Source organism: Corapipo altera, unplaced genomic scaffold (genome assembly GCF_003945725.1).
Source record: "Corapipo altera isolate COAL_440 unplaced genomic scaffold, ASM394572v1 44, whole genome shotgun sequence".
Lineage (NCBI taxonomy): Eukaryota > Metazoa > Chordata > Aves > Passeriformes > Pipridae > Corapipo > Corapipo altera.
This window is the reverse complement of record NW_020884880.1, coordinates 9,516,174-9,542,489: the sequence shown is the minus strand read 5'-3', so window position 1 is coordinate 9,542,489 and position 26,316 is coordinate 9,516,174.

Sequence of the window (26,316 nt, the reverse complement as noted above, 5' to 3'; positions counted from 1 at the left end):
GTACTTCATAAATTATCCTATTTGCATTAAAAATTGATTTCAAGAATTTAAAACACCACCAACAACAAAAAACCACTGTACTCATCCAGCAACATTTTAAAGGGCTTTGGAAAACGAGGTGCATCATGACGTTTTGCTTTCTCTGTAACTTACAGGCTAAGAGATACATACTTGCTGTGGTGGGATAACACAGTGGGAAACAGTAACCATGAAGGTAAGTTAAAAGAAAATTAGTAAGACTTGGGGATTTTGAAAGTTCTGGTTTCAATTCCTTGCTTTTTCTTAGTGTGTGAAGACATCTCACTGATCTACACCTCACTCTCCCACCAGCAAAGTGAGATTGATTAATCCTCCTTTCTTCTATACTCATATCTTGTTTATTCTAATCCTGCCAAAAGATACGGTGGAATGGATAGAACCCTTGATTGCTACCAAACAATTGCCCTCCACACTGGTCTTCTCAGGGTTGTGAGCTAATAAATGACCCTGTTGCAAAGTCTTTGTGGCTACACAGAGTCTGTCAGGGTGAAGGTCCAAAGAGATACAGATCTTCCCTCTGAACATAAACACTGTCAAGTTATTAGTCATGCTAGATTAATAATGTTTTATAAAGCACAGTATCTTCCTGTAAATCATCTAATGTGCATCTCCTACTTTCAAGTAGATCTACTTCTGTATCCAGTAGCACACAGTAGTACCGAAAAATACAGAGTAAACTAGCTCTAAGAAATTGTTTTCATTTGAAAATAAGAGATCTATGGAAACTTCATGTTCTGTGATTTTCAAAAAACTGTGCAATAGTGAATAATAGGACATTTTAATGTCTATAGTTCTTTATTTGTCTTCTAAGGCTGTACTCAAATTGTAGCTCTGTTGATTTTAAATAGTCATGCTCTAGAATAATACATTAATGTTAATTAGCAGCAGTATTTTATTACTTAAAATTATTTGGGTCCTTTTGTTATTTCTTAAACACAGTCAGTCTTGTACCTATGGGAAAACTTTTCTGGCTTCAAGAACGTGATTTGTATGAAAAAAAAAAAAACTGAAAAAAGTTTTTGGTCAGGTATAGTGTGTAAGAAAAGTGAGAGCTGAGTCAAACTGGGAGAAGTAGAAAAGTTGTAGGAAAACATGACCCATGGCAATCAGTCAGGGACAAGGTACTTGACAGATCCATGTGTTGCTGTCTCAGTGATTTTATTCCACGTACAACTCCTAGCAGGCCAATGCTGGAGATTTTCTTTTTTTACCTTTTTATCTTCCTCCTGATAAGACTTGGTGGGACCACTTGTGTCACTGGGTGTGTACTCCTGTTCTTGTGAACACACAAACTCATATAATTATCATCTAGTCATCAGTGGTCTATGGAAAGTAGTCTATAAGCCCTAACTGACCCACTCAGTAAAGCATTTTCTAAAAACTTCTAATAAACAATACAACAAGGATTAAAAATTGCAACCAAAACCTTCAGAGAATTGGGAGGGGTGGAGGCTGATGGGAATTTAAAAATCGAGGTTAGTCATGAGAAGTAGTTAGAAGTAACCCAGATTCCTTAATATGCTCCAGAACATCTTGGTTGTGCTTTGGACCTGAAAACAGTGGATTGACTGAAGCCCTGCCAGCTTCCAATATCCTTTGAAAAAGAAAGCTGAAATTCTTTGGTACATTTTGATAGTTCTTGCATTTTGTTAGCCTTCACTAAAGTCAACAGAAACTAATGATTTCTGACAAGTTCTCATTTCATTTATTCAAGATTTGGGAATTTTGAAAAAGGTTTGGGGAGGAATGGGGGTTTTGTTGTTGTTGTTCTTTTATATTTTGACTTCATGCTCAGTTGTTTAGGTTTTCAGCTGCAGGAATTTGGGAGGCGAGAGCCTTCTGGATAAAATATTCATTAAGAAAAATATTGCCTTTTGCTGGCAGGATTACTTTCGGTAGTAGATGCTAGATTTTACATTCCTCACATCTTCCAAGCTTCATTAATATAATGGTATTTTTTTGTTTGCTAATAACACCAAACTGTGAGTTTATTATGTAATATTCCCTTGCTAAACATCCCCCTCCAACCCTTACGAATGAAAATGAAAAATTTATCAGGCTGCTTATTCCTAGTAAGAGAAAACAATATCTTGGAGAGTGGGGGGAGAGCAGATTGTTTTCTTTCATTTACAAGACTTCCCCCATAAAAAAGGATGTCTTTATAAGTGGCATATTGTTAATTCTCTCATCTATTTATTCCGGCTCTTTGATATCCTTTTAAATTTAGGTTTTATTGATTTTTAAAAATAAATATTTTTATGCCATGATTAGAATGGTAGCATGTCAGAGGGGAGGAGAAATTAAGTTCTCAATTTTACTTTTGTTCTAACCCAAGGTTGACCATGGTTGTAGTAAATAAATTTTTAGGAAAAAGTACCAATGTTTTTACCAGTACAATTTCTGATACTAATACTGCTTGATAGTCTGTGATTTGAAAGAATTCAAAAGTGTAAAGTTTAAGTTGTTTAAAATATGAAATGTGTCTTTATTTTTGTAAAGGACTGAGCTGCCTTTGTGGTTGATGATTACATAAAGCCACAAACACAGTCTCACCCACAAATACAGAAGCTTTATATTAAGCTATATCCTGTACTCTTCCATATTCTAGTAATTTGGCCAGAGACAATGGCATCAGGTAGATTCAGAGTAGAGAAGTCCTTCTAATAAGATGTGAATTCTTCTTGGAGACTAATAGCCAGTTAATGGAATTTTATTGGGGAAATTAAATAGCATGACTAAGGAATCTTCTCAGAGTTTTGAAACCTTGCCATATTTTAACACTCTTCTGGGCTCTCTCTATAGAGACTGAAATGAAATGAGTAGTAATACAGAAGATCCTTTTTCTTCAGACTTACTCCAAGGAGCAAATATTGACAATGTGGAAAAATTTGGACAGTGTTATTTTTTTTTTTCTCTCTGAAGTTACTTCAGTTTTCTAGTCAATGCTGTTAATTTGGTAGCTTTGGTAAGCACTAAATTTACCATTAAACTTAAATAGAAAATCAATGACTAAGAGTCAGCAACAATATGATCTACTGTGACTAATGACTTCAGCTAGTCTGTGAATACTGAAGGTCTCAAGCCACTTACTGATGTCATTAGGAATTGGTGGTGGTGGTATTGGAACAAGGATTTCTGTTTCTTGTTTGTCAGGCAAAAGACCCTCAATGGGACGGTACGTTAGCAAAATTTTGTGCCCTCATGAAATGTCAGTGGTATCTGAGAAACTATTTGAAAGATTTTTGTAACTAACTACAGGAGGCGCACTAAGTTAAACCTTGTTGTCAGCCTGATTCTGATGTGAAATGAAATATGTGTTTTGTGTTCTCAGAGAGAGCTTTTATGACAAGCGGCAGAATAAAAGTCTTTGCTAATTTGTATTGAGGTATATATGCTGCTGGCTTGGTGGCATCACTGCAGCAAAATGTGTATCGTGCAAAATGGAAAAATCAATGATTTTTCTGTGCTAAGAGCAAACACAGAAGAGGCTGTTGTCTGCTCCAGATTTTGGGTGCTGGTGCTCCAGCTCTGGCTTTTCTTTTTTAATAAGAGAATTCAGGAAACAAAAACGGCCTTGAAAAACAGGAATAAAAATAAAAATAAAAAAAAATGCCATTCAAAATATTGTTCTTCATCTGTTACTATATTGATATATACAAATGTTGTTCTTTATCTCTCAAGTCTTAAAATTAATGATTCTTTTGTCAAGCACTTTAGATGTTTTAAATAAATGTTCAGTATATGGATTCAGCTTTTTTCTGCTCCTCTCTTTCTTTCTTATCCATGTTTATGAATCATGAGCTCATAATTCATAAACCTTGTATGGAGGACCAGCTGTATCACTGTAACTTTGAGAGGCAAACAAAGAAGGGATGCCTTCAGTTCCTGGAAGCCCTTTAGCTACTTACCTAGAACACACCTCTAATATAAGAAACATATTTACCTGCAAAGCAGTATAGAAATTCAGTGCATTGGGTGTCCATCAGGCCCTGGCCTGATGCAAGACTCTTCAATAAACTGAATTAAGCACTATGCAAAAGCACCCTGCATTGCACAGAGGATGTTTGCTAGGTAGGGCTGTGTATACAGTATGAAATTGTCCCCTGCATGTTGCATAAGTGAGATCAACTCTTCAGCTCAAGCAAAGCTGCCTGAAATGCTCAGCACAGGATGTGCTGCACAGGCACAATGTCTTTGTGGGACATTGTTTCCATAAGATCAGCAAAATTAGAGTCAGGCATGCAATGTTTCAGCAATTTTCCTCTCAAACTGTAATCTCATTTTGACATGAGAGCATTAGGTAGGTAATATGCAAATACTGGGGGAATAGTGGTTTTGATGCCAACTCAGTTATGAGTTTCTGCTTTTAAACTTGGCATATGCGAAAAGAGAAAATTGTGTGGGAGTTGTGAGTAGTGATGTATTTTTTAAAGCAAGGGGTTTCACAATGCTGGAGGAGTACTTCTCTAGAGTAGGCTTCTTCCCTGGCCAATTCACATCATGAGGAAAACCGTTCCTGTGAGTAAATCAATCATGTTCCCTTTGACTGGGAGGGAAGCAGATGAGATGGAACCACGGAGGTTCCCACTAAAACCCTAGGATACATCACAAGGAAAGTTGTGTCTTTTAAGTGTCATGTCTTCTACATTTAAGTTGTCACTTGGTTTTTTTGTAGGACGCGGAGAAAGAAGGGATGCCAGAAAATGTCGCAGATTCTGTGAATGTAGCTTCTTTTTTTTATTTTTTTTTTAAAGTTGACCTTAGAGGTTCACCTTGGAACTTTTTTTTTTCTAAATTACATTTACTATTTTGTAGTTACACAACAAGAAGCGTCAAAATATGACCTGAGTGATCTCCAAATAAATAACTTTTAAATAAAGAAAATTGACATCACAAGTATTAAATCTTTCAAAAAATCTTCAGATTGTGTTAAAATAATACCATTTTTACTTCTCTACTTCAGGTTTTTCTGTAAACCATGTAGAATAAACATATGAATTTATTACAACTCATCTTTTTCTTTGATAGATTTCTTTGGTAGCTTCTGCACCCTTTCATTTGGACTAATTTTTTTCATGCAATTTCCTTGCTAGAATATTTCCCTTCTTCCAGTTTCCCAAAGAAAAAATAATAAAAATTTTTATCTTTTCTATAACATGTTCAAAGACTACATTCGTGGGTATACCATGTATATAAGTATACTATACATAGGTATACTACCCATATGTATATGTATACCCACTTATACCCTTGTATATTCATGTATATAGGTTACGGTACACCCTGTCCTGTGGTGGTTATGGTGAAAAATCTTCATAAATTAGTAACTTACGATGTTTGCATAACTTCTTGCTTCCACAGATATCAAGTTCTTTACAGTATACTTGGGCAGAAAATATATTTTTATAGCTATCCCCATCCTCCTTTTTTTTTAAAGTTGTTCCTTCATTTTTTAAGAGAATTACTAAAAATTTCATCCACTGTGCCTCACTGAAAAAGTAATTTATTATCGCCCTTTCCAAGGTGCTACAGAATCATCTTCTGATGGCAGAATACTTAAGGAGTTTCCTGGTGGCCTTTTTTAATCTCATTTTCTTTCCCTGTTCCTATGTGAGGCCACTGTTTATCTTCCAAGTTTCTCTGTGTCAGCAGTTGACTCATATGCTGTGTACTAGTTGATGTAGCAGCTCTTTGACCTGAACTAACCCCTTTCCAACTATTCTTCACTCACATCCTTGCTACTCTGGCTTGTCATCCAAGCAGTGATTATTCTTCTTTACATTCCATGTAGTGAGATATGATGCAGTGCCAGTGTGTTTTATTTTAAATGATTTACAGAGGAGCCTGTAAATAAAAGAGAAATTGTGTGAGAGCTGAACTCTGAACTCAGCTTCTTGTCTAACCATAGGCTGACCAATTTTCCTTTCTTGTTCAAAAAGTAAACCAATGAAGGCTTCTTACTGCTTACTGCAAACAATATATGTGCTGTTTTCCATATATTTGCATTTTGAATCTAAAGCTCAAGGAAATGGAACAGGGGAAAAAACAGTGTTGTCAGGCACAAGATAACATGCCAAAAAGCTGAAAAGGGATGTCAGCTGACTGGGGAACAGAGACAGCACAGCTGGAGTTATTTTCTAAATTAACTAGTGTTTGTTAGGCATCATGAAGATCGTTTTCCTGAAGGTGGTATTAAGTATTTTGCTTTTTCAGCACAGAGGGAAGATATTTTTTCCCATTATAAAGAGACTACAGGGTATTACTGTATGTTACTTGGGGCTAAAACATTTGCATTAACTCAATGAATGTTTTGTCATGGGCTTTGTGAGAGCTAAATAAATTGCTGATTCCACAGCTTAATGGCCACAGCCCATTTCCACAACCATCTCACTCTATTCCATACCCAAAAGGCTGGTTGCAAGTCAGAAAATGAATCTCCTTTTGTTTATCCTTCCCTTATCTCATTGTGGTATGTGCTGTAAAACCAGGTGCTATAAAAATATAGGAAGTATGGGCTCATTAGGATAGTTGTGCTCTGCTTTTCCTCATAGTTAAGATGATAGTGGAGAGCCTTAAAAAGTAGAACTCCTTTCTCTGCCACAATAGCAACCGTCTCTGTGGGGTCCAAGGCCCTCAATCAGATACACAGGCTCTGTATGTTGGTATACATAGGTATATCTGACCTGGACTCCTAAAATTACCAAAGTGGCTGCCAATTTTTATGAAACAACATCCCAAGGAGAACGTGTATTTTCAGCATACCTGCTGGCACCATGGAAGAGTCCATCTGCTGCTGGAAGTCATAGGCACGTGTTGAAGCAGGTATGGTGCCTTTTCTTTTGCACTAAACATCCCATCATGAGGACTGGTAGAAGCTATTCTGTATTCAGATAAATTGAGCCCACATAACATCTGTCTCTCGAGAATTTGCTAACAAGCATGCCTAGAGGTATAAAGACTACCATGGCTTCTCCTGCTGCTGATGTTCTACTTGTGAAAACTGAAGCTCATTGGAGACTCAGTATCTTAGCAGGTAAGGTTCTTACCCAGACTTCAGGGGAGACTTTTTTTTCATCCCCTCCTACAGTCAATGCCTGGTGTAAAACATTTCATTACTTAAATTTATTGCCAGGTGAACATAGTAGTTGTAAGGCAGCAATGTCTTACTTCTCCCTGACTGAATGGTTATTTGATTAGTCTGAGAGGATTAGCTTTAACAGGAAGAATGCAGTCAACATACTCTACAGTGAGGTATAGCTGAGTAGTTAGAGCATTCCCTAGAGAAATGCAAACTCATATGTATGTGCATTACTGATACCTTGATACCGATAACTCCAAAGACTCCAGCATAGGAGATAGAAATGCATGATACCTTGGTTTTGTTTGTGTGCTTGTTTGTTTGTTTCTAATCTGGGGTTTGACCCTACTGGTAATCTCTGAGTATGCCTCTTCGATTGAAATTTGCAAAACATAAAGGCAGAAAAAGATTTCCTTTACCCAAGCTGTAAGATGTTCAAAAAGAATGAGAGACTCTGTGTTCATGTGTTATTCTTGCTCTGATTAAAGAACTGAAGGAGTAATCCAGCAGGCTTTCGAGGATGTTATTCACAGGACCAGGTGGAGTCCAGGCACTGTTCATGTGTGATTTAACACAACTGCAAGACTGGAGTCAGATTTAAATTGGGACATGCATGTTGCACTAGTAATATTAAGAGCTATAATGTCCTTGGTCACACTTTCCCCCTAGACCTGGAAAAAGTCTGAAGATAACTGCATAGCTTTCTTGAGGAGGCGTATGTTAAAATGGAAGGCAAATCACATAAAAATAGGAGAGGAGAAAAATAGGGATTTTTATTACATATGGAAAAAAACCCCCAAAAGACGTTAACCAAAGCATACTTAAAAAATTAGTGTTTTAGAAAATAATTTGATCTTTATTGAATACATATGTTATTGGTTTTTTACCTTTACACTTCTGCGATTTGGACAATTAATCAAAATCCAGTTTCATTTGAACCTGCATTTTAGTCTGTATATATATGTGCAAGAAAAATGCAAAACCTATTCCATGTAAGTGACAGGGAAGTAAGGGTTTCCAGCTGGTGCTGAAGTTTTGCTCTTCGTGCACTTCCAGGTGGATAATGGTATCTGCTAACAATTGGGAATTTGAGTTTCCAGTAAGGTTAGCATCTGCAGTTGGAACAAGGTTGCTTTCTCTGGGAGCTTCTGTCCAGACCTTTATTTCGCAAGAGATTTTGAAAGGATTTTGGTTTTTCTAGGTTTGGATAAGATCTAAGCAGCTCTGGAATAATGCTGATATCATGCATGTGAATACCCAAATGTCTTGAAACAATTTTCCTCCATTGTTCTGACTTTTATTGAGAAAATCCTTTTTTTCCCCACCCTTTCTCTTTTTGCTGGAATTAACAAGTACCAATTGTTCCGTCACCAAAAAAAGAGAGAAGAGTGCTCTGCTTTTTATTATTTTGTTTGTGTGGTTTAAATCTACAATTAACTATGAGATTTTAAGTCATATGGAACCAAGTGGCAATGTAAATGTTTCTTATAATGATTCTAGTCAGATGGCTTGTTCTCCCAAGGTAGATATCCATTAAAATTCCTCTCCAAAAATAAGCTTTTTGTCGGTAAAGAGGGAATTTTCTGATTTAAACTTTTCTTCTGTTATGGAACTTTGAAATCAGTTTCCACAGAGATAAGAGCTGTTCCTATTAATTTGCTAGCTCTGTTAAGATAGACTAGATAGAACTATGTTTAAAATCTGTTGCTTTCCAGAAAGCAAAAAAAGTGTTCTTTAATATTCTGGAATATTAGAAAGTAGCAGTCTAAAATAAGATACAAGGTAATCCAGGTTTTGAGATCCTCACCCTGCTATGACATATGGATGCAATGCCATTTGATTTGATTGTTCCCAGCACTGACTTTCAAAGTCAGACAACTGTCTAATGTAAACTAAATATGTATTTTTTGTAATCCCAATATCAATACAGTTACCAAATTTAGAAACAGATAAGTTACAGAGGTTTGCTACCTCTTTTTAATTTCCTACTTTCTGGATACTGCTTGCAGTTAAAAGTGCTTTGAATCTGGAGACTCTTTTTTTGTTCATGTGTTTCTTCAGATTGCACTATAGCTTCCCTGCAAGATTTCTCATAATTTGTAACTTCAAGATAATGTCACATTGCACTTAAAAAATGCCAGTGCCCCTTGGGTATGGCTAGCTGGAGCCATCTCCTGTTCAGACAGTAAACAGACTATGTTAATGACCATCTTTCTTAACTAAAATTTGGGGTTTATTTATTGCGTTGGAGTTGGTACCTTCTAAGTTTCCAGGCGGGATCCAAACCTTAGCGCATAGTCTTTCATATATGAAACCTGTAATTCAGATGAGATTATACCCTAGTTAACAAATTTCATGCAAACTTTGGTCTCTGTAGAATATTGTAAATAAATATAATTTTAAAACACAGATAATTAATTTCTATATTACTAAAAGCACTAAAAATATAATTTAAGCAAAAAATATTTTTTCAAGATACTAGATTTCTCCATTAGTATTAAACTGTGGTGAATTAAGTAATTAGTTAAACTGTGCACTAAAATTTTCTACTGTCTTGTACTTCTTATGGGAGAAAATTATAAAGTCTGATGCAGATATTTCAGGTGAATCTTGAATTCTTCTTATTTAATATCCAATAGAAAGTGTGCAGCAGGGCAGTTACTAAATTAAAGAATAAGATCTTTTTTACACTTATGTTTTACACTTATGATCAGAGTAAAGGAATAGTTCAGAAATCTAAGCTAAGCAAATACTTACTAAAATAAAGTGACAGAGGGAAAAACTATGGATGTTGTCGTGGTATTGTGATGTAGCAAATGAACTTAGGGTTCATTACTTTGTCATTGAGAATAAGAAAATTCCCTCAGTTCAGAATCCTTGTCCTTCTGGGCTGTTTTTAGACTGCTAGCCTTACCCTGGAGTGCAAAGAGTTTTTTTACTGCTTTTATAGTGACTGAATTCCTTAGGTAGATAGTACAAGCAATCTAGAAGTACAGAAAATGCAACAAACAATATATTTTCACAAAGGTGAAGGTAAAATCACTAGGAAGAAAATAAGATGGGCTCATGTAAAAAGAAATCTTAGAACAGGTGATATATGTCCTATGATTACTGCATAGGGATCAAAATAAAAAATACAGTCACCACAATTTCAGGAAATCCTCAATTAATTTAAAAGCTGATTTTATATAGCACTTGTTTGGGTGACTTCAGCTGTATTTTAGGGATACATTCTATCATATACGTAATTAGTCTCTAAGCACAGAGGATGGTTTAAAGAACTACAGGATTTTGATGTTGGATTTGAATTGCTTATGTTCAGCAGACAACAATACAGGGAGTGTCATGGCTATGCAAAATGTCACTATTATGGATCCAAGCCTCTTTCAATCATAAAAAATGTAGCAGAAATGTCACATCATCTCTAAAATACCATTTTTTACTTGAGACTTGCTAGGAAACTGTGCTTTTATACTGTATACAGCTAGGGACAACACAAGTAACATAATACACAATAATCATTCTGATTAAATTATTTATGAAATGTGCTTATAAATGAATATTGAACTTGGATCAAGACAGCTGGAGTTCAGAATTTTAATTTAACAATTTTGCATGGTTCTGGATTTAATTTCTTAATTCAAGTAACTATTTCAAATTCACATTTTCATCTCCCTCCTTGGCTGTAAGAGTTAGGTAGTCATGACTCCACTAGCACACGCAGGGAGTACATGGTTGACATTTGAGGGAAAATCTGCTGTTGAAGGACCAGACACCCATGAACATCATCAATCTTCTACTAGTGCTGGCTATGTTAGTCTTAATGCAGATTTATAGATCCATTGCAATACCTGACCAGTATTTGGGAAAGCTTACTGAGATTATTGGTTTCAAGGTTCTTTAAAAATGAGAAGAAAACACTTCACATAGAAGAATTTTTATTTGTTTATTTTGTTTGGGTGGGTAGATAACTGCTGAATTTTCATTTTAAAAAAAGTCATTTGGAGACTGAGGCCATGGATATAGAGTTTAAGATACCAGATATGGTTTTGCTTAAAATGAGCCTAAAGCTTTGCTGGAAACCTGGTATCACTCTGCCACATTTAGTATTAGGAATAATGTATGTACAAGATTAAAAAAATCACTGCTAGTAGTTGACAAAAAAATTACATGAATTTATGAGATCATGGGAAAAATTAATTTAAAATTTATGTCAATTACATTCTTCCAAAGTGTCCCACGTCTTTCTGCCATACTTCAAAAGATTTTAATATGAGGGAAACTGAAATTCAGAATGTCTAACTGGGTCAGTAGGATGTCCTTGTGTATGAAACAAGCAGTGGACCCAACTGATAGATACAAACAGGGTTCATCAGAGGTACACTCCTGAAACAAGTGCCTTTCTGCCTCCCTGGTGGTGGCAAGAGCAAGTGCCTCTGAAGACCCTTGTAGTAGCTCTGTCCGTACTGCTGCAAGGATCTAAAATTAGCTATGCAGGATCTCTTTCTGGAAAATTGTTGTCATGTGGACTAGTTTAGGAGTTTTTCTGCTGATGTCTGAGGGACTGGTTCGCTGGATGCCTTGAGACACTAGATGCCAGTGGCATTGCATTCCAACAGTTCTGTAGAATCTAAGGAGGCCGTATCAAACCAGCCCAAGCCTTAGGTCTCACAGAGAAGCATCTGAACACTTTCTAATTTACTGTTTTCCCATCCTCCTTGCATTGTGTAGCCTATTTTCGAAGAGACTCTGCTTTTTGAGGGGAATACTGATACTGATTTTAATTTTTTCCTTGAAGTGGCTGGATATGTGGATCTTTCTGAGGAAAGTGCTCCTGGGTTGACAGGATATCTGTTCTGGTATTTTTGCTGGACCCTAGCTTTCTTTCAAGCAGAGACAAGTAGTGATAATGACGACACAGGTTTCTTGTAAGCAAGATCCCACGTCTGGGTTAACTTCTGTTTGGATACCTGTTGATGAAAGCATCCCAAGCTTCAAACCATCCTGCAGACCACTCTATATTGAGAGTCTGTGCTCAGTGAGGAGGGGAAAAAGAAAAGAAACTAAAGGAAACAATATTTAATATTTTCACGGCATTTTCACAGGGAGGATAGAAGGGAGTACAACAGACATTTTGACTCTCTCACAAACCACCCCTGCATGTGCTTAGCTATATATTTGCTATAAAATGGAATGTAGTTAAGGGACTACCAGCACTTAGAGCTATTCTGTTTTGCTCATAGGTTTGTGTGTTGTTAATTTGGAAACAAAGCTATTATACTTCAGATGGTGTAATGGGTTTGATAAAGGAAGCAATGTGATAGATTAAAATACCCTCCTTTCAGGCATAACCAATTGCCAAAGTATTTAGGCTCGGTGGGTCATTTATCTTCAAACTCCACAGCTGACTCGGCACTGGGTTGGGTTAAGAAGTAAAGCAGTTTTGACGTTTCGCAGCCCAAGGCTTCTTTTCTCCTTGAGAGAATTGCATGTCAGCTCTGCTAGTTTTTTTCTGCTACTACTCTTTTGAAGCAGATGGTTAAACCTCACCTCAGCTGGGTGGTTGAGACCCTTGCAGCATTTAGCAAGGCTAACCAATTGAATTATAACCGACTGTGCCTGCGGGTATCGAGTAGCATATGATTTATGATTATGGTGTTTTAAATATAGTCTGCGGAAGCTACCAGAGTGTAGCACTGAGTATATTTTGAAAAATACAGAGAGAAAAAAACCCTCAGAAAACCAAACACAATAGCTTGGAATAAGGTCCCTTCCTTTACAAACAGCTCCTTCTTAAGTATTTCGTCTATTGTAGATGTGCTCCTGCAATATTTACTCTTTGTTAGGTCCAGAAATTATTTAAACATAAGATTTGTACAGAATGTAGCTCTTAGCTGTAATATGTGCAGTTTTCAAAGCTGGAGTGATATAGATGCTGAAGTGATAAGCCCGAAATAGTAGAGTACATTCAATGAGGTTATTGCACTGGCACCTCGGTAAGCACTGCTGTTCAGTTAGGCATAAAGCCTGAGGGTAAAGTAGCGACCATTGTGGAATCAGCAGTTCTATTTTTAGACAGCTCTTTTCCAAGCCTCATCCTCTTACAACACAATATTTGCTTAATTGGAAATAATACATCCCAAGCAATCTCAATAACTAGGGATCATGAGTGTTCATGCTGCCACTTAGCAGCAATATATATGCATCTTTCTTAAAACAACACTCCTTAAAATGAAAGAAAAATGTGTTTATTCTAATGAATGTCTCCAGATAAATGCCTAGCAAGGTATATCTTATTTTCAACTGTCTAGTAATGCTGCCTAATTATGTCCCTGCTGAAACTGGGAAATGTAGAGAAAAGTGATTAGGAGAAGCTGAGCATTTGCTGAAAGATATTATTGTGAGTACAGTAAAAAATCTGCCAGTCCCTCAATAAAGACTGTTTAGTAATATACAAAATCAGATCCAAGGTGTACCTTGAAAATTACATTTTTAGTTCCATGGTCTACATTTCCTTTGCATTGGCAGAAGACAGATGAGGTCTGCAACTTTACAAGAAGAATTTAGTGAATGTTTCACTGAAAATAACATAGAGGTCAAGTGTAGCCATTTTTAGTTTACAAACCATCAGTGAATGTGCTGAAATATGTATTCAGCTTTTCTGAACACTCTGATGAAATGTGCTTGTTAGGCAGTGAGCTGCTCAGGAGGGGAGCATGCTGTACGTGCTCACATAGCATATGACGGGCATTACCAGGAGATAAAAATCTGTCTGCAACCCAGTATTTACTATATGCTATTCATGAGGGTTCACTACTGGCACCATGGGTTTAATCACATATGTTATCTTCCTATAGCTTTTGTTTCCTGCTGAGGTAACTGAAGCTTCATAAATCTGAAACTTCTGAGAATGTTTTGGGAACAGAGAGTTTTTTAACTGTATTTTGTGAAAACTGCTATCAATCTAGACTTATTTGTGAATATTTGCTCCCGTTAACATTTGTGAGTAAGCATGCAACTAAGTGTTAAGAAAACTGTATAGTTTGCAGGTGTAAGAAAAGCAAACCGAATAAAATGTCAGCAGTATTTTTAGCAATACTTCCCTTAATTTTCTACATACATTCTGCTTTGACAACCTGCTCAAACATGTTTTGTCTTCCTGAGGGTAGAGGAAGCAGGCAAATGCACGTACCTTGCTTAGCATGTTTTCACACTATCTGAACACATATACATACCATCTGTGGGCACTTATCTTTCTTTCCCTGGAATGGGAAGCAAAATTAGGACTTTGGAAAATGAGGTTGCAAAAGCTGTGATGTACCACAAGCAGAGCAGAGCAGAAGGAGTATGGAAAGACAGCCTTTCCCCCCAGATAGCCCTTCAAAAAAACTCTCTGTCCATCTGACAAGATAAAAATCCTTCCTGACCAGAGCTTAGCACTCAATTCAACCCTGAATATGTGAGGAACGTGCTCCACCAGGCAACCAAATTCTTGCTACTTGAAGAAGCATAGGTGCCTTGAGGCAAAAGCTCATCTTTAGTTATGTTCTGCCGCCAATGCTTTGCAGCAGGAGCTGGCCTGAGATGCATCTGCAGACCTGAAGTCCTCATAACAATAATGGCAGTTCAGATTTTGGTTTTGATCTTCCAGGAATAATGAGAAAACTTAGATAGAAAGATTCCCAAAGGGTGTGCTGCACAACAGCATCTTTCTAGCTGTGTTAAAGCTTAAATCACATTGCATAAACAAAAGTCAGTTATTTATAGTGATCAAAGAAACACATTTTGTGGTCACATCTAACCAAATGTTTTCTTTGAAAGGCAAACAGTTTGCCTGTTAAAGGACGTGATCAGAGTCTGTTTAAATGAAACAGAACATACTTGCTTGTATTTCTAAAGTGCTAAACAGCCCTTCTGGGAAGTGTGAAGTGCCACTTGAGAATTGAGATATTGAACTGTTCTTATTATTCCTTCAAGTTGTCGGTTTCAGAACAATGTTAAAAATGCTATTGCAAGGGATAATTTTAAAAATGAAGTTATTGGGCATCCTTATATCAGTATTTTAGAGAAGCTGAAACAGCACTGAAACTTGAAATTTGTTAGAATTTTCACCAGGTACGGATGTACAAGACTTCAGACATCCTTTTGTAGCATCCAACAGTGACACATCTTACAAGAGAATCACAGAATATTCTGAAATTGAGAAAGGGTCTTAAAGAGATAGATTAATATAAGTGACTAGTCATGGATGTTATGGGCCTCTGAAGGACATAGAATTTGTTATGTTGTGCCACTGTACTCTTCATCAAGGTTGAGATAATACTATGGTAATGATATAAAGCTTTTTTTTTAATACCAGTTTAATGAACTATATAGGCACACATATACGTATAAGGTTCACTGAGACATGGAATTTTTTCGGTTCCTTCCATTTTGTCAAGTCTTTATTAGTTTCAAGGTATTAACAGCACCATAGTAAAATAATTTTTTCATTTCCTTTGAGAAGTTAAATTTTCATTACCACTTTTTGGCATTTCTGGTTTGGGGCTCTTTGTCTTCTTACTCAATTCAGTGAAGCTGGATCTAGTCCACGGTTTAACCCTATCTGTCAACTAAACCCCACATAGATGATTACTCACGTCCTGACCCCGGTGTTATAGGGGAGAGAATCAGAAAAGTGAGAAAATTCAAAACTGGGCATAACTTGAATCTACATCACCCTCAGAGATGAAAAAGGGGAAATGTCCCTCTGTAACATGCTGCTCTTAAGCCCTTGTACATGTAACTGTGAAAATTTGACCCATTCCAGTCCCTCTTTCAGTGAGCTGTGGTTTTGGCAGTGGAAGAATACCTGCCACATCCATGGAGAACAAAGTAGGGTGGCTATGACACTTACAGGAGATGTTCAGAAAGGATAATGGACAATGATTGTCACCTCTTCTAGTGCTAGATGAGGATTCACAGGAAAAAAACCTAAGAACAACCAAACTCCCTATTTGTTTCATCATGGAGAGAGGTATGTCTCAAACTAACCAGAAAAATTATTTGCATAAGCAGAATTTGACCACTGAAAATTAAACCAGACTAATTTTATATTAATCAGACCACTTAGGAAATAACTCCTGCTAACTGCTGTTTCCTATGCCAGAATACAGTGTACAAGGAAGAAATAACACTTTTACGAATTGCAAGGAATTCTGCAATCAGGCAATGCATATTGCAATAGTTACAATGTTAAACACTAAGGAACATAATTTCGTATGGTTTCTATAAATCATCTAGACATTTGTTCTTCTTTTTTCTCCTTCAGCTCCTAAAATACCTTTGAAACTTTTGATTAAACAGTGTTCTGTACCTATGTCTTTCTCTGCACATTTTCTTTTTCTATATTTTAGTGGTGTCAGTTCCTGTTGTTTGCCACTCCTGCTCAGATGCTTGGTTTGACAAAACAGGCTTGATTTAGTGCACGCTTGTCTGGACTCTGTAAAGCCTTATGGAGGATACTATGACCAAAGTGTCTATTTTACTGAGACAAGTGGGTAATAGAATTCTTTGGTTGTTAGTAGAAACACACATTTCTCATTTAAAAAATGTGAACAAATAGATGGGAACATCCTCAAGAAGTCTATCAGTTATTATGCTAGTGAAGATACAAATTTTTTCCTATAAAGCATTTCAGAGTCTGAGTCTGCAAAGCATAGACTCAAAATAAAGATGCAGTGACGAAGTATCAGAATAATTTTGTGCTTGATATTTAAAAAGAAAACATCTGGATGATTCAGACCTGGAGCTTGTCTGGGACACACCAGTGTTCACTGCAGGAGTCTAGAGATGGTCTGCTTCTCAGCCTTGTGGGAAGACAGATTTATGTTCAGCCATAGTGGTTCTCTGTTGTATCACCTTACTCTACCATTTAGGCACAAATCACAGGAAAAGAAGTTAAGAGGGACTATGAGACCTCCTCTTCATGAACCTGTTGTTTTTCTGCATCAACAGTTGCCATTTTTTCAGGGAGACAATAGCATCATCTCAAGAATCTGTTTTGGTAATTAGCTATTCAAACCATGGAAAAGCTTTTTTTAGTGTCTAGACTGAATCTTCCTTGATGCTTGAATCTAGTGCTTATTTGGTTTTTTGTAGCTTATTCCTCTTATTTTTACAACTCTTTTTATTCTAATGAAAACTGTTACCCTGCTAATAGAGCCACAGCAAATGGGGGGGTGCTGTAAGGTATTCTCCATGCACAGACAGGATGACTAAGGAAGAGGGAGAAAGGACAAGAAAAATACAAGGGAGAGCTCTTGTGATACATGTAGCTGGTTTATATCTTCAAACCTTTTCTTCACAGAAGTGGTATGTGCTAGTATATGACAGCTGCTCTCAGCTGTCAGTGGGGTTATCTGAAGGGTCCAGACAGGTACTACTTAGGAGCAGGCAGATTTTACTCAGTATTCTTCTTGAAGGCATCACTTGCTAAAGCAAACCTCTTCTCTGTCCTTGAGTTTGGTGCTAGTGAACAAACAACATAAACAATTAGGATTACGGTTAGGTCTAGATATAGGGTTTGCCTGGGAATGCCAGGAAATGTGAGCTGAAGTTACTTCTGGATTTTCTTCCCTACTGGTTCTGCAAGGGAAAAAGCAAACCTGGCAGAATTTGTTTGGGAAAAACTAAGATATCTTAATGATGTATACAGTAGTGCTTGGAATTACAAGGGGTCCTGAACTATAGTGTAGGTAGGTTTGCAAACCTGTCTGAAAGGTTCTAAAACTTGATGGATTTGATTTATTTCTCTAGGATGAAATCCAATACTGCAATTTTAATCCTAGATTAGGATGTAAAATTCCAGGATACCACTTTGGAAGTAAATGATATGTAGCAATCATTATTCTGGATATGGAAAGTCTGAGCAGCTCCTGTTATTGCAGGCCCTAGGCTTGCGGTTGGTTCCTTTAGGACCTAGAGCAATGTTATTTCTGGATATTTCCAAGGTATTTTCCCTGGATTCCAACATGCATACAAGATTAGGTTTCCAATGCTGTTGTGGTTGCAAGGGTTGGAATTTGGTTAGGATTCTGAAATGTAGACAGTTCTGAGCTGCAGTCAATTCTGGATTTAGAAATGTTCACTAACATAACCTTTAGGGCTTGTACATAAAATGAAGTAATACACTAAGTGAATTTCCAGCAGTTCCATTATAATGCACCTGAGTCAAATCTGGAGCTTGGGATAAAGAATGCCAAGTGATCATGATTCGTTTTAATAGTGCGGTTATAAAACATGTCTAGGCTGAATTTAGGGCAGCATTATTTGGGCCTAGGAGATGTTGTGTTTGTTTATAATTTAAGGCGTTTTTGTTTTTTTTTTCTTTTTTGTTTGGTTTATTTTTGAGTTACCCTTAGTCTGTGGTATGAGATAGGATTGGATATAAAAAGAAGTTACCTGCCGTCATTTTGGAACCAGTGCTTTTGAGGAAGTAAGTGGACAGTCCATATAAATTATTTCAAGTAGTACTCAGCATGAAATTAAAGTGCCTAATTTATGCATTCAAATTTAGGTAACTGCTTGTGACTAAGATGCCTACCATAGTTTTGTAGTCAACATTAATAAGTGATTAATAAGTGATTCATCTGAGACTTAAATCATAGTGAATAGTCACAGAAGTTATTGTAATTCTCATAAGCAAGTAACTTCTTGGTTCATTTAGGTTTAGGATTTGATTTGGATATGTCTAGGAATGGGGTACAGCAGTAAGTAGTATAATTTCAGCTTCTTCTAGTTCAAAATTGAGCTGCAACTTTAATTGATCACCAGAACTTTTTTCCTTGAACTTTGTAAAACCTATAACCTATGATTCAATGTTAAGAAAAAATTCAGTGTGTTGATGTCACCTAATGCAAGTAGCATTAGACTGGGTTAGCAATATTTTTCAAATCACAGGCTGACTACTGTTCAACGTTCCCTGTATGTATAGTAATTATAAGGATCAAAAGTATAAAAATAATAGTAATACTACTACTACTAATAATAATGTTTTATTCTTTTCCATTTTAGGATTCAGAGCTTTATCACTGAGCCTCCCTCTTTTCTTCCTTCCTCACCCCACTAGACCACTGGATAAACAAAGATGAGGAATTTTAATGCCATCTACCTTGTCTTTTTATTTCAGTCAAACCATGCTTTCTACTGAGTCAGTCATAAATAGATATATGATGGTTTCATACCTCTACATAAGGGGAAATCATAATAACCCGAGAATGGTTTTATAACAAACTTTACTGAATGAGCTATTAGTACATTAAATGACTCAGTCTTGACATTTAACATCGTTACTTGTTAAAGAATGAATGCCTCTGGACAGGTTTTTAATATCTCAGGAATCGATGACTGGGCTACATTACAGTCTCACACTGAATCTTGAGAAATTGTAATGGTGTTCATAAGATTGCAGCTCTGAACTCACTTTTTAAATAGTAGCAAATGCTCCATAAAATTTGCAAAATTGCCAACCTTGTAATTATGAACCTTTCAGCACAGAAACAAAACAAAAGGTAGCATTTACAGATAACTTCACTGTATCACTGAAAAGCGCAGGAGGAGTTCCAGTTCTAAAAGATTTTCTCTTTAAATTCAACTAATCCTGTAAATTATGCCTTCAGGAAAGAATGTTTGCAAACTGTCCAAGACAGAATAACATCATCACAGATACAATAATACATAATCAGGTAGTAAGAGGACAGTGCTGTTCCTGAAAACATTAATACCTGTTAATGAAGAGCCTGTTGCATGATTTTGAGCTTGGTAGAAGTAGCATAAAATTAACTTGCTCTCATGCTGAAAGTTCTTGACTGCAATTGTGAAAGCGTTATAGGTATATCTTTGATTCATCATTTGTCAGTATAAAGCAACATACCCTTCCCTGAGCTCTGTTTGGGTGAAAGATATTTGTGTGCTATAACTGCTATCGATGTCACAACTAAGCCCCAGCTGCACTTTTAATCATGCAGCTCTACATTTAAACAGGCATTCAACATTGAGACACCTTTTCATAGCTTGGTCTTTTCACCTGCCTAGTTAGGATGCTTAGACGAGCTTTTGTAAAAACTAGAAATTCATACCCTCATAACAAAGCATCAACATGTTTCAATTTGAAATACTGGTTATGGAATTCTGATCAAAACACAGATTGTTTTGCAGTTTAAGTGAAATAAAATGTGACAATCATGTACGAAATCATGGTTTGGTCCTGGGTCACTGTCCCAGATACCTGCTGCACTTGATGTCAGTAAGATGAGAGGTAGGAACAGCACAGTTCAAAGCAAAGATGAAGCAGGTGCTCTCTCTTTGTAGGTAGTATCTCCTGTGACCCTCTACTTTTCAACAGTTCCATACAGCATATGAGCATAGGCGGGTAAGGTATACAAAATGTATCAACACTCCTTTGGTCAGGAGTACAAAAATAGTTTCAGGAACACTGAAGCTAGCACCAAAGGTCTGGCTTCCAGTCTTCATACATCACACCATCATCTCTTCTTAGAAAGCTGCAATGTTGTGAAAATACATGCATGTGGTAAATTTTTGCATACACCGAGACTTCCAAAATCCATAGAGGTAGTACTTGGAACTATTAAGGGAGAGCATGCTAGCCTGAAGAGAAATCATCATTAAGACCCAAAAAAATAAACCATGACATAGGCATGCAATCACCTACTATACAAATCAAAATACAAGACAAATTCAAGATAATACTGATACAAAAGACTGTAGAAGTAAATCAAAGCTTTGAAAACCACTCATGTTTAATTCTATCAAACAGCAAACAGCAAAACTGCTTGCTTACCCTATTTCTCTTAATAAGTATATCCCTTAAAGTCAGTTTTTCTTCTATTGTTAGCTCAAATATTAAATGAGGATTACGAAGAAAACTATGTTTCATAGCACTACTGACTGTGTGATCTTCTCTAGTTCATCTGTTCATGCCTGCATATAAAGGAGAGTAAAACAACAGACAAGTAGGTATTAACAAGATCAAAAAATGTACTCAATTTGTATCTCTTCAAATGTTTGTAAAGAGCATTTATATTCATGGCAATTTGATGACTTTCCTAAAAAGCAAGTGAATTCTATGCTTACAGAAGTAAAGATATCCTTTGAAACACTTGAAACACTGCCTCTGAACTCAGATTCAGAGAAAGTAAGTAACCTCTGACCTTCAGTAGGCCTATTGGTCCTAGGAGACCTGCTCTCTAATCTTCTATTTCTGAATTTATCCTGTGTAGAAATCATGATTCATGCCACACTGTCTTATTTTAGAAGCTGCATGTACAGGAACCAGATCACTACCAGCATCTTGCAAGTTTAAAATTTGAAATACACTTTACAGAAGAGAGTGAAAAATTGTACCCAAACTTGCGACATGCAGATCATGATGCAAGTTCAAAGTGATTGGCCTTGAATTTTTCTGATATTCTATCATAAATAAGTGAATTTTTATGGATCATTTTGCTGCAGGTGTACACATTTCTTGGAGCAGAACCCAGTTCCAGTTGCTCTCAGAAATGTCTATAACCTACTTTTAGAAAATTTATTTATATTTCCCTCTTTTTCTGAGGCAGGTCCATGGACTTCATGAATTACGTGAAGAATTAACCTCTGTTACTGTTTGTAAAGAATGTTAGGAAAAATTTCCAGAAAAGATTTGTTTTGACATATGGATAGAGTTATTTGTTATGTATTCATCATTAATCATCTTTTCTCTTTGTGTGAAATTTCTTGCTAAGCTCAAAGCAGGTATACAATCAAAATATATTTGTTGCACTGACTTAATTTTTCTGTCTTCTGTAGCAAAATCTAAGTGCCCCGGATAAGTAGCTTGCTTGTAAACAACCTTACAATTTCTTCTTTTTTCCCTTAGCTTTAAAGATTATCGTCACTTTTCTGATGCAAATAGCAAATTGAAGAAGTCAGGTGTTCTTAATTTTTAAAAAATTAAGTTGAACCACTCAGGAAAGAAAGTTATGAGGCAAAAATACACTTAAATTTCAATCCTGGCTTCACAAGTGCAACTAGTGAAACTGATGAAAAACCAAACGCACAAATATCCAAATACTCCATTGGAATTGCATGTCTCATGCACATCTTCCTTTTTTTTTTTTCTATTTTTCTGGATCATAGATGAAATAATTCACAGTGATAGTGCTCTTGTCAGAGCACTTGTAACCAGTTTGCAAATCCCTATAGTTAATGCTAAGCTCATTGTGATGAAATGTCAAACAAATCTCGGTGATACTTCTCACAATGGGGAAATGTCTCTCACTCAAGCCTTTAGGGAAATATTCTTTCAGTTTTTCCTGAATCTTCGTTGCTTAAGAGCCTGTGTCATTTCAAAGCCTGCTCTACAACACGTCAGCTTGTTTTAAAGAGTTTCTTATTTGAGTTATTTGGGTGAAAATTTGCTTGGATCTGGGGAAGTGTAAAACCAAAGTAACTAACCTTTTTTTCACAGTATTCACCAAACTTAATTGGAAAATGCTGTCATTTTCTTAATTAGAAATGGTAATGTAAAATTTACAAAGACAATCTAAAGGAATGAAACACAAAATTACTATATTAAAATGCTAGTTTGAGGTGTATTGTTAGCTGCCTACTATCATGGAAGTTAATGTAGAAATCTTAAATAAAAGATGGTTAGCTTTATATCTTATATGGTTTAATATTTAAATAGATTCTGTGGCCAAAATCAATTATTGAAAAAACCATTTTAAATTAAAATAGAATGAAAATTTGAATTGCATGGCACACATTTATCTCTGTGTTGGTCCCTAAATATCATCATGCCACAAACAAATTGTTTAAAATTTAGAATATCTTCCTTTGTCTTTTCTCCTCTTTGCCTTTCATATCCTCTCCATCACTCAGCACAGTGACACATGTTTACCTGTTCTGTGCCTCTCTTGAAAGAACTTTTTTATCAGATATTTCTCACTTGACTCTTTTCCAGACTTCAGTTTGGAATTTGCAAAGTCCCCTCAGTATGATTGAATAAAGTATTTATGAGAAAAATTAAATACAAAAAAGAAAAGTACTTTCAAAATTTTCAAAGTCAGAGATCCCACCTTGTGTTTCTTCAGAAATGTTTCTTCTGAATGGCTAACAGGGATTCTGGTGTAACTGCAGATTAACTCTTGATGTGTGACATCAGTTTTATAATTTCTATTCTTTTCTTTTTCAATCTGCTCTCCTATAGTTCTTTTGCCACTTCTCTGAAATCCTAGCCATATGTCTCAGTAACTAGTAGTATTACAATCACAACATCTGACTAATATTAATACCCATCCTGCATATTTTGTATTGTTCTAGGCATGTAAAGCAAAAGGGTTTGGGAGCAATAATAGAAGTATTGGCAGAAATTTTTTGTTTTCCACCCTTTTATGTATGTAGAGAACCAAATTTCACTGGAGTTCATTAGTGCACCATTAATGTAAATGCTTATGCAGTGTAACAGAGAAAAATCTGCTCCTCGTTGAACAGAAAGACCAACAACATCCTAGACAGGAGAGAGCCAAGTGTGCAATTATCTACCAACCCAATATGCACATTTGTGAAGAAAATAACAATATAAAATTGCTCTTTATGTGCTATGCTGGAGGAATGGGTTATTCATAAACCCCTGCTTAGCAGAAGGTCCTCCTCTAGAGGCTCACACCTATTGGCTGCAGACAGCAAGCCAGATGCCTCCAGCATTCTGCTAGTCTCAAATGAAAGCATTTAAAGAAACTGTGCACTTTAGTGTTGAATTAGTAGAGCCAGACTGATATCTCAGGATGAAGGTATTAGATGAAGAAGAAAAAGAGGTACATGTACATGGCACTGTATACTGAACAACAGAAGTGGTTGGCAATTGTCTAATGACAAAGCTAGCCAGATTGAAAAGTACAATAGAGAGAGGATATTAGCTCTAGAGTATGATTAAATGCAGAAGTTCAGTAGTTTTTCAGAAACCTTCGACAAATCAAGAGCTAGATTGGATAATTGTTTTCATTATTATAGGAAAAATATATTTATTTCGAAGATATATTTTTGCTTTAAAAAATGTGAAAACTGAGTAAAGCTGAAAGCTACTTTCCTTTAATGGTTCAAAGCACTGAGAAATCAAATATTTTCAATGGTAGTCTGAAAAAGAATGTTTCCCATAAGTCAAATATAACTCATGAGAGGAAACTGTAGTTAGACAATGAGGAGTCTGGAGTAAGGGAACAAGTCTTCATGTTTACATGTCTGATTCTGTTGCACATCTAAAAGATGAAGTGACATATATTTAACAAGAAATATAATTAGTTATTCTACCTAAAGATCTGCTTTTCCCTAAATGCTTCTCTCTCTAGCTATTTGTCCCCATGAAGAGGGATTGTCAAATGGAATTTGTGATGACAGAGGACAGCAGATGTTAATTGAATAACATTTTATATTTACTGCACATATATATTTCCCTCGTAAAGGTTGGGGACTGGGTTTTCATTCTGTTTTAGAAGTGAACAAGAAATTAGGACTCAACTGTTGTCTTTAAATGATTCCCTGCTTTCCTGAGAAGAAGCCAAAACAATCAGGCTCTTTTGAACTGCTCATCATATTGATTCAATTATCACTTCCTGTGCCATGTTGTGGGCTGAACAATGAAGCTATACAGCTTTGATTTTCACCAGCTCAGCTGGTTGAATGTTCTCAATGATTTTAGTACTGTGATAAACAAGTCCCCAGGTAAATTGAAGTGTTGTTCTAGCTCTCCAAGGAATGTTCTTCTGCACAGAACTATTGCAGTGTGCTGTGCAAAAGCTTTGTCCTTTCTTATGCCATCTGGGGATTCCCAAATGCTAACTAAACTGGTAGCTGCCTAGGTACAGCAGATATAAAATCTTTCAATACCAGTCCAAGAGGAAAATGGAATTTAACTGTAACCTAGAATTTCATGGCTTTTATATGTTTGTTCTAACAAATATTGACTGGATAGTTCAGCTTAGGTCATGGTTTCGGAAAACAAACCAAACTTCCTAGGTTATATTCAGGTCACATTTGTACTTCAGATATTTTGAATTGGTGTTTTTCTGTCCCTTGGGCCAGATTATCTGACCACTTTCAGACAAAACAGCCAATTTGGGCTTGCCCTGTCAGTATGAAGATTAGCCCAGAGAAGTTGCTTGTCTTCTTTCCTTTGGCTGGGCATAACTGTCTAAACTATAATTAAAGCTGATAAAGATGGGAAGCAGAAGGGAGCTCTAATGCACTATGTTAAGGTCTTAAGAAATTGATTTAAACTAGAGCAGCCCTGAGGCTACCCTAGGTTATGTTTAGGTCAGCTTTAAGCAGAAACTAAAATACCTGCAGTATATACAGTTTCTTTTCAGTGATAATTAATGTCTTCTGCACCAAGTGGATGTAGGACGAGGAGAGAATTTGGCTCAGTGTACTGCAAATTATAGGAGTCAACCATGGAATGAATTTTGCTGGGTAACCACAGCACTTCAAGCCTTTTACCTTCTGTGTCTTTAATGTCTAACTTTCATATTGAATTGCTGCAATAACCAAATGGGTTGGATTTCCTCACTCTGATAGGTCTGACTTTGCAGTCAAATGTTTTGCCTTCATTTTGTTACTTTTAGAAATGAGAAACTCTATTGCTCTTCATTTGTGGTCAGTAATCAGCTTCTAAATAGCCTACCACACTATAATAGTCTGCAGAGGAATTGCCATCTGGCTCAAGTGTTATTAAGACGTAGAATTAACAGATGAAAACTCTGATAGCAACCATGCTGCCATATCCCTGACCAGTTTGTTCCTCTGATCCTTCCCAATCATTTAAAACACTTAGTAAACCCATTATGCCATTTTTGTTGTATTTTAACTCAGTCTTTGTCTCCTCTCCACATCTCCTTTTATACTTTATAGTTGGAACATCTGTTTTCATGTTTCCTGTATTTTTAGATTGTCTTCTGTGGCTTGAGTGTAATGGCAAACAAGAGGAACATCTTGAAACCCTAAAACTTAGGTAGCTGTGCACTGTATTTAGAAAAAAGTGACACTGGCAGTTTAGACTAACTGAAGTTTTGCAAATATTACGCAAATCTTTTACAACTGTAGCCTTAAATTTCCACTTTGAAATATTCATTGCAATGGATTACTCTCCTCCATATGGAATTCTCTGA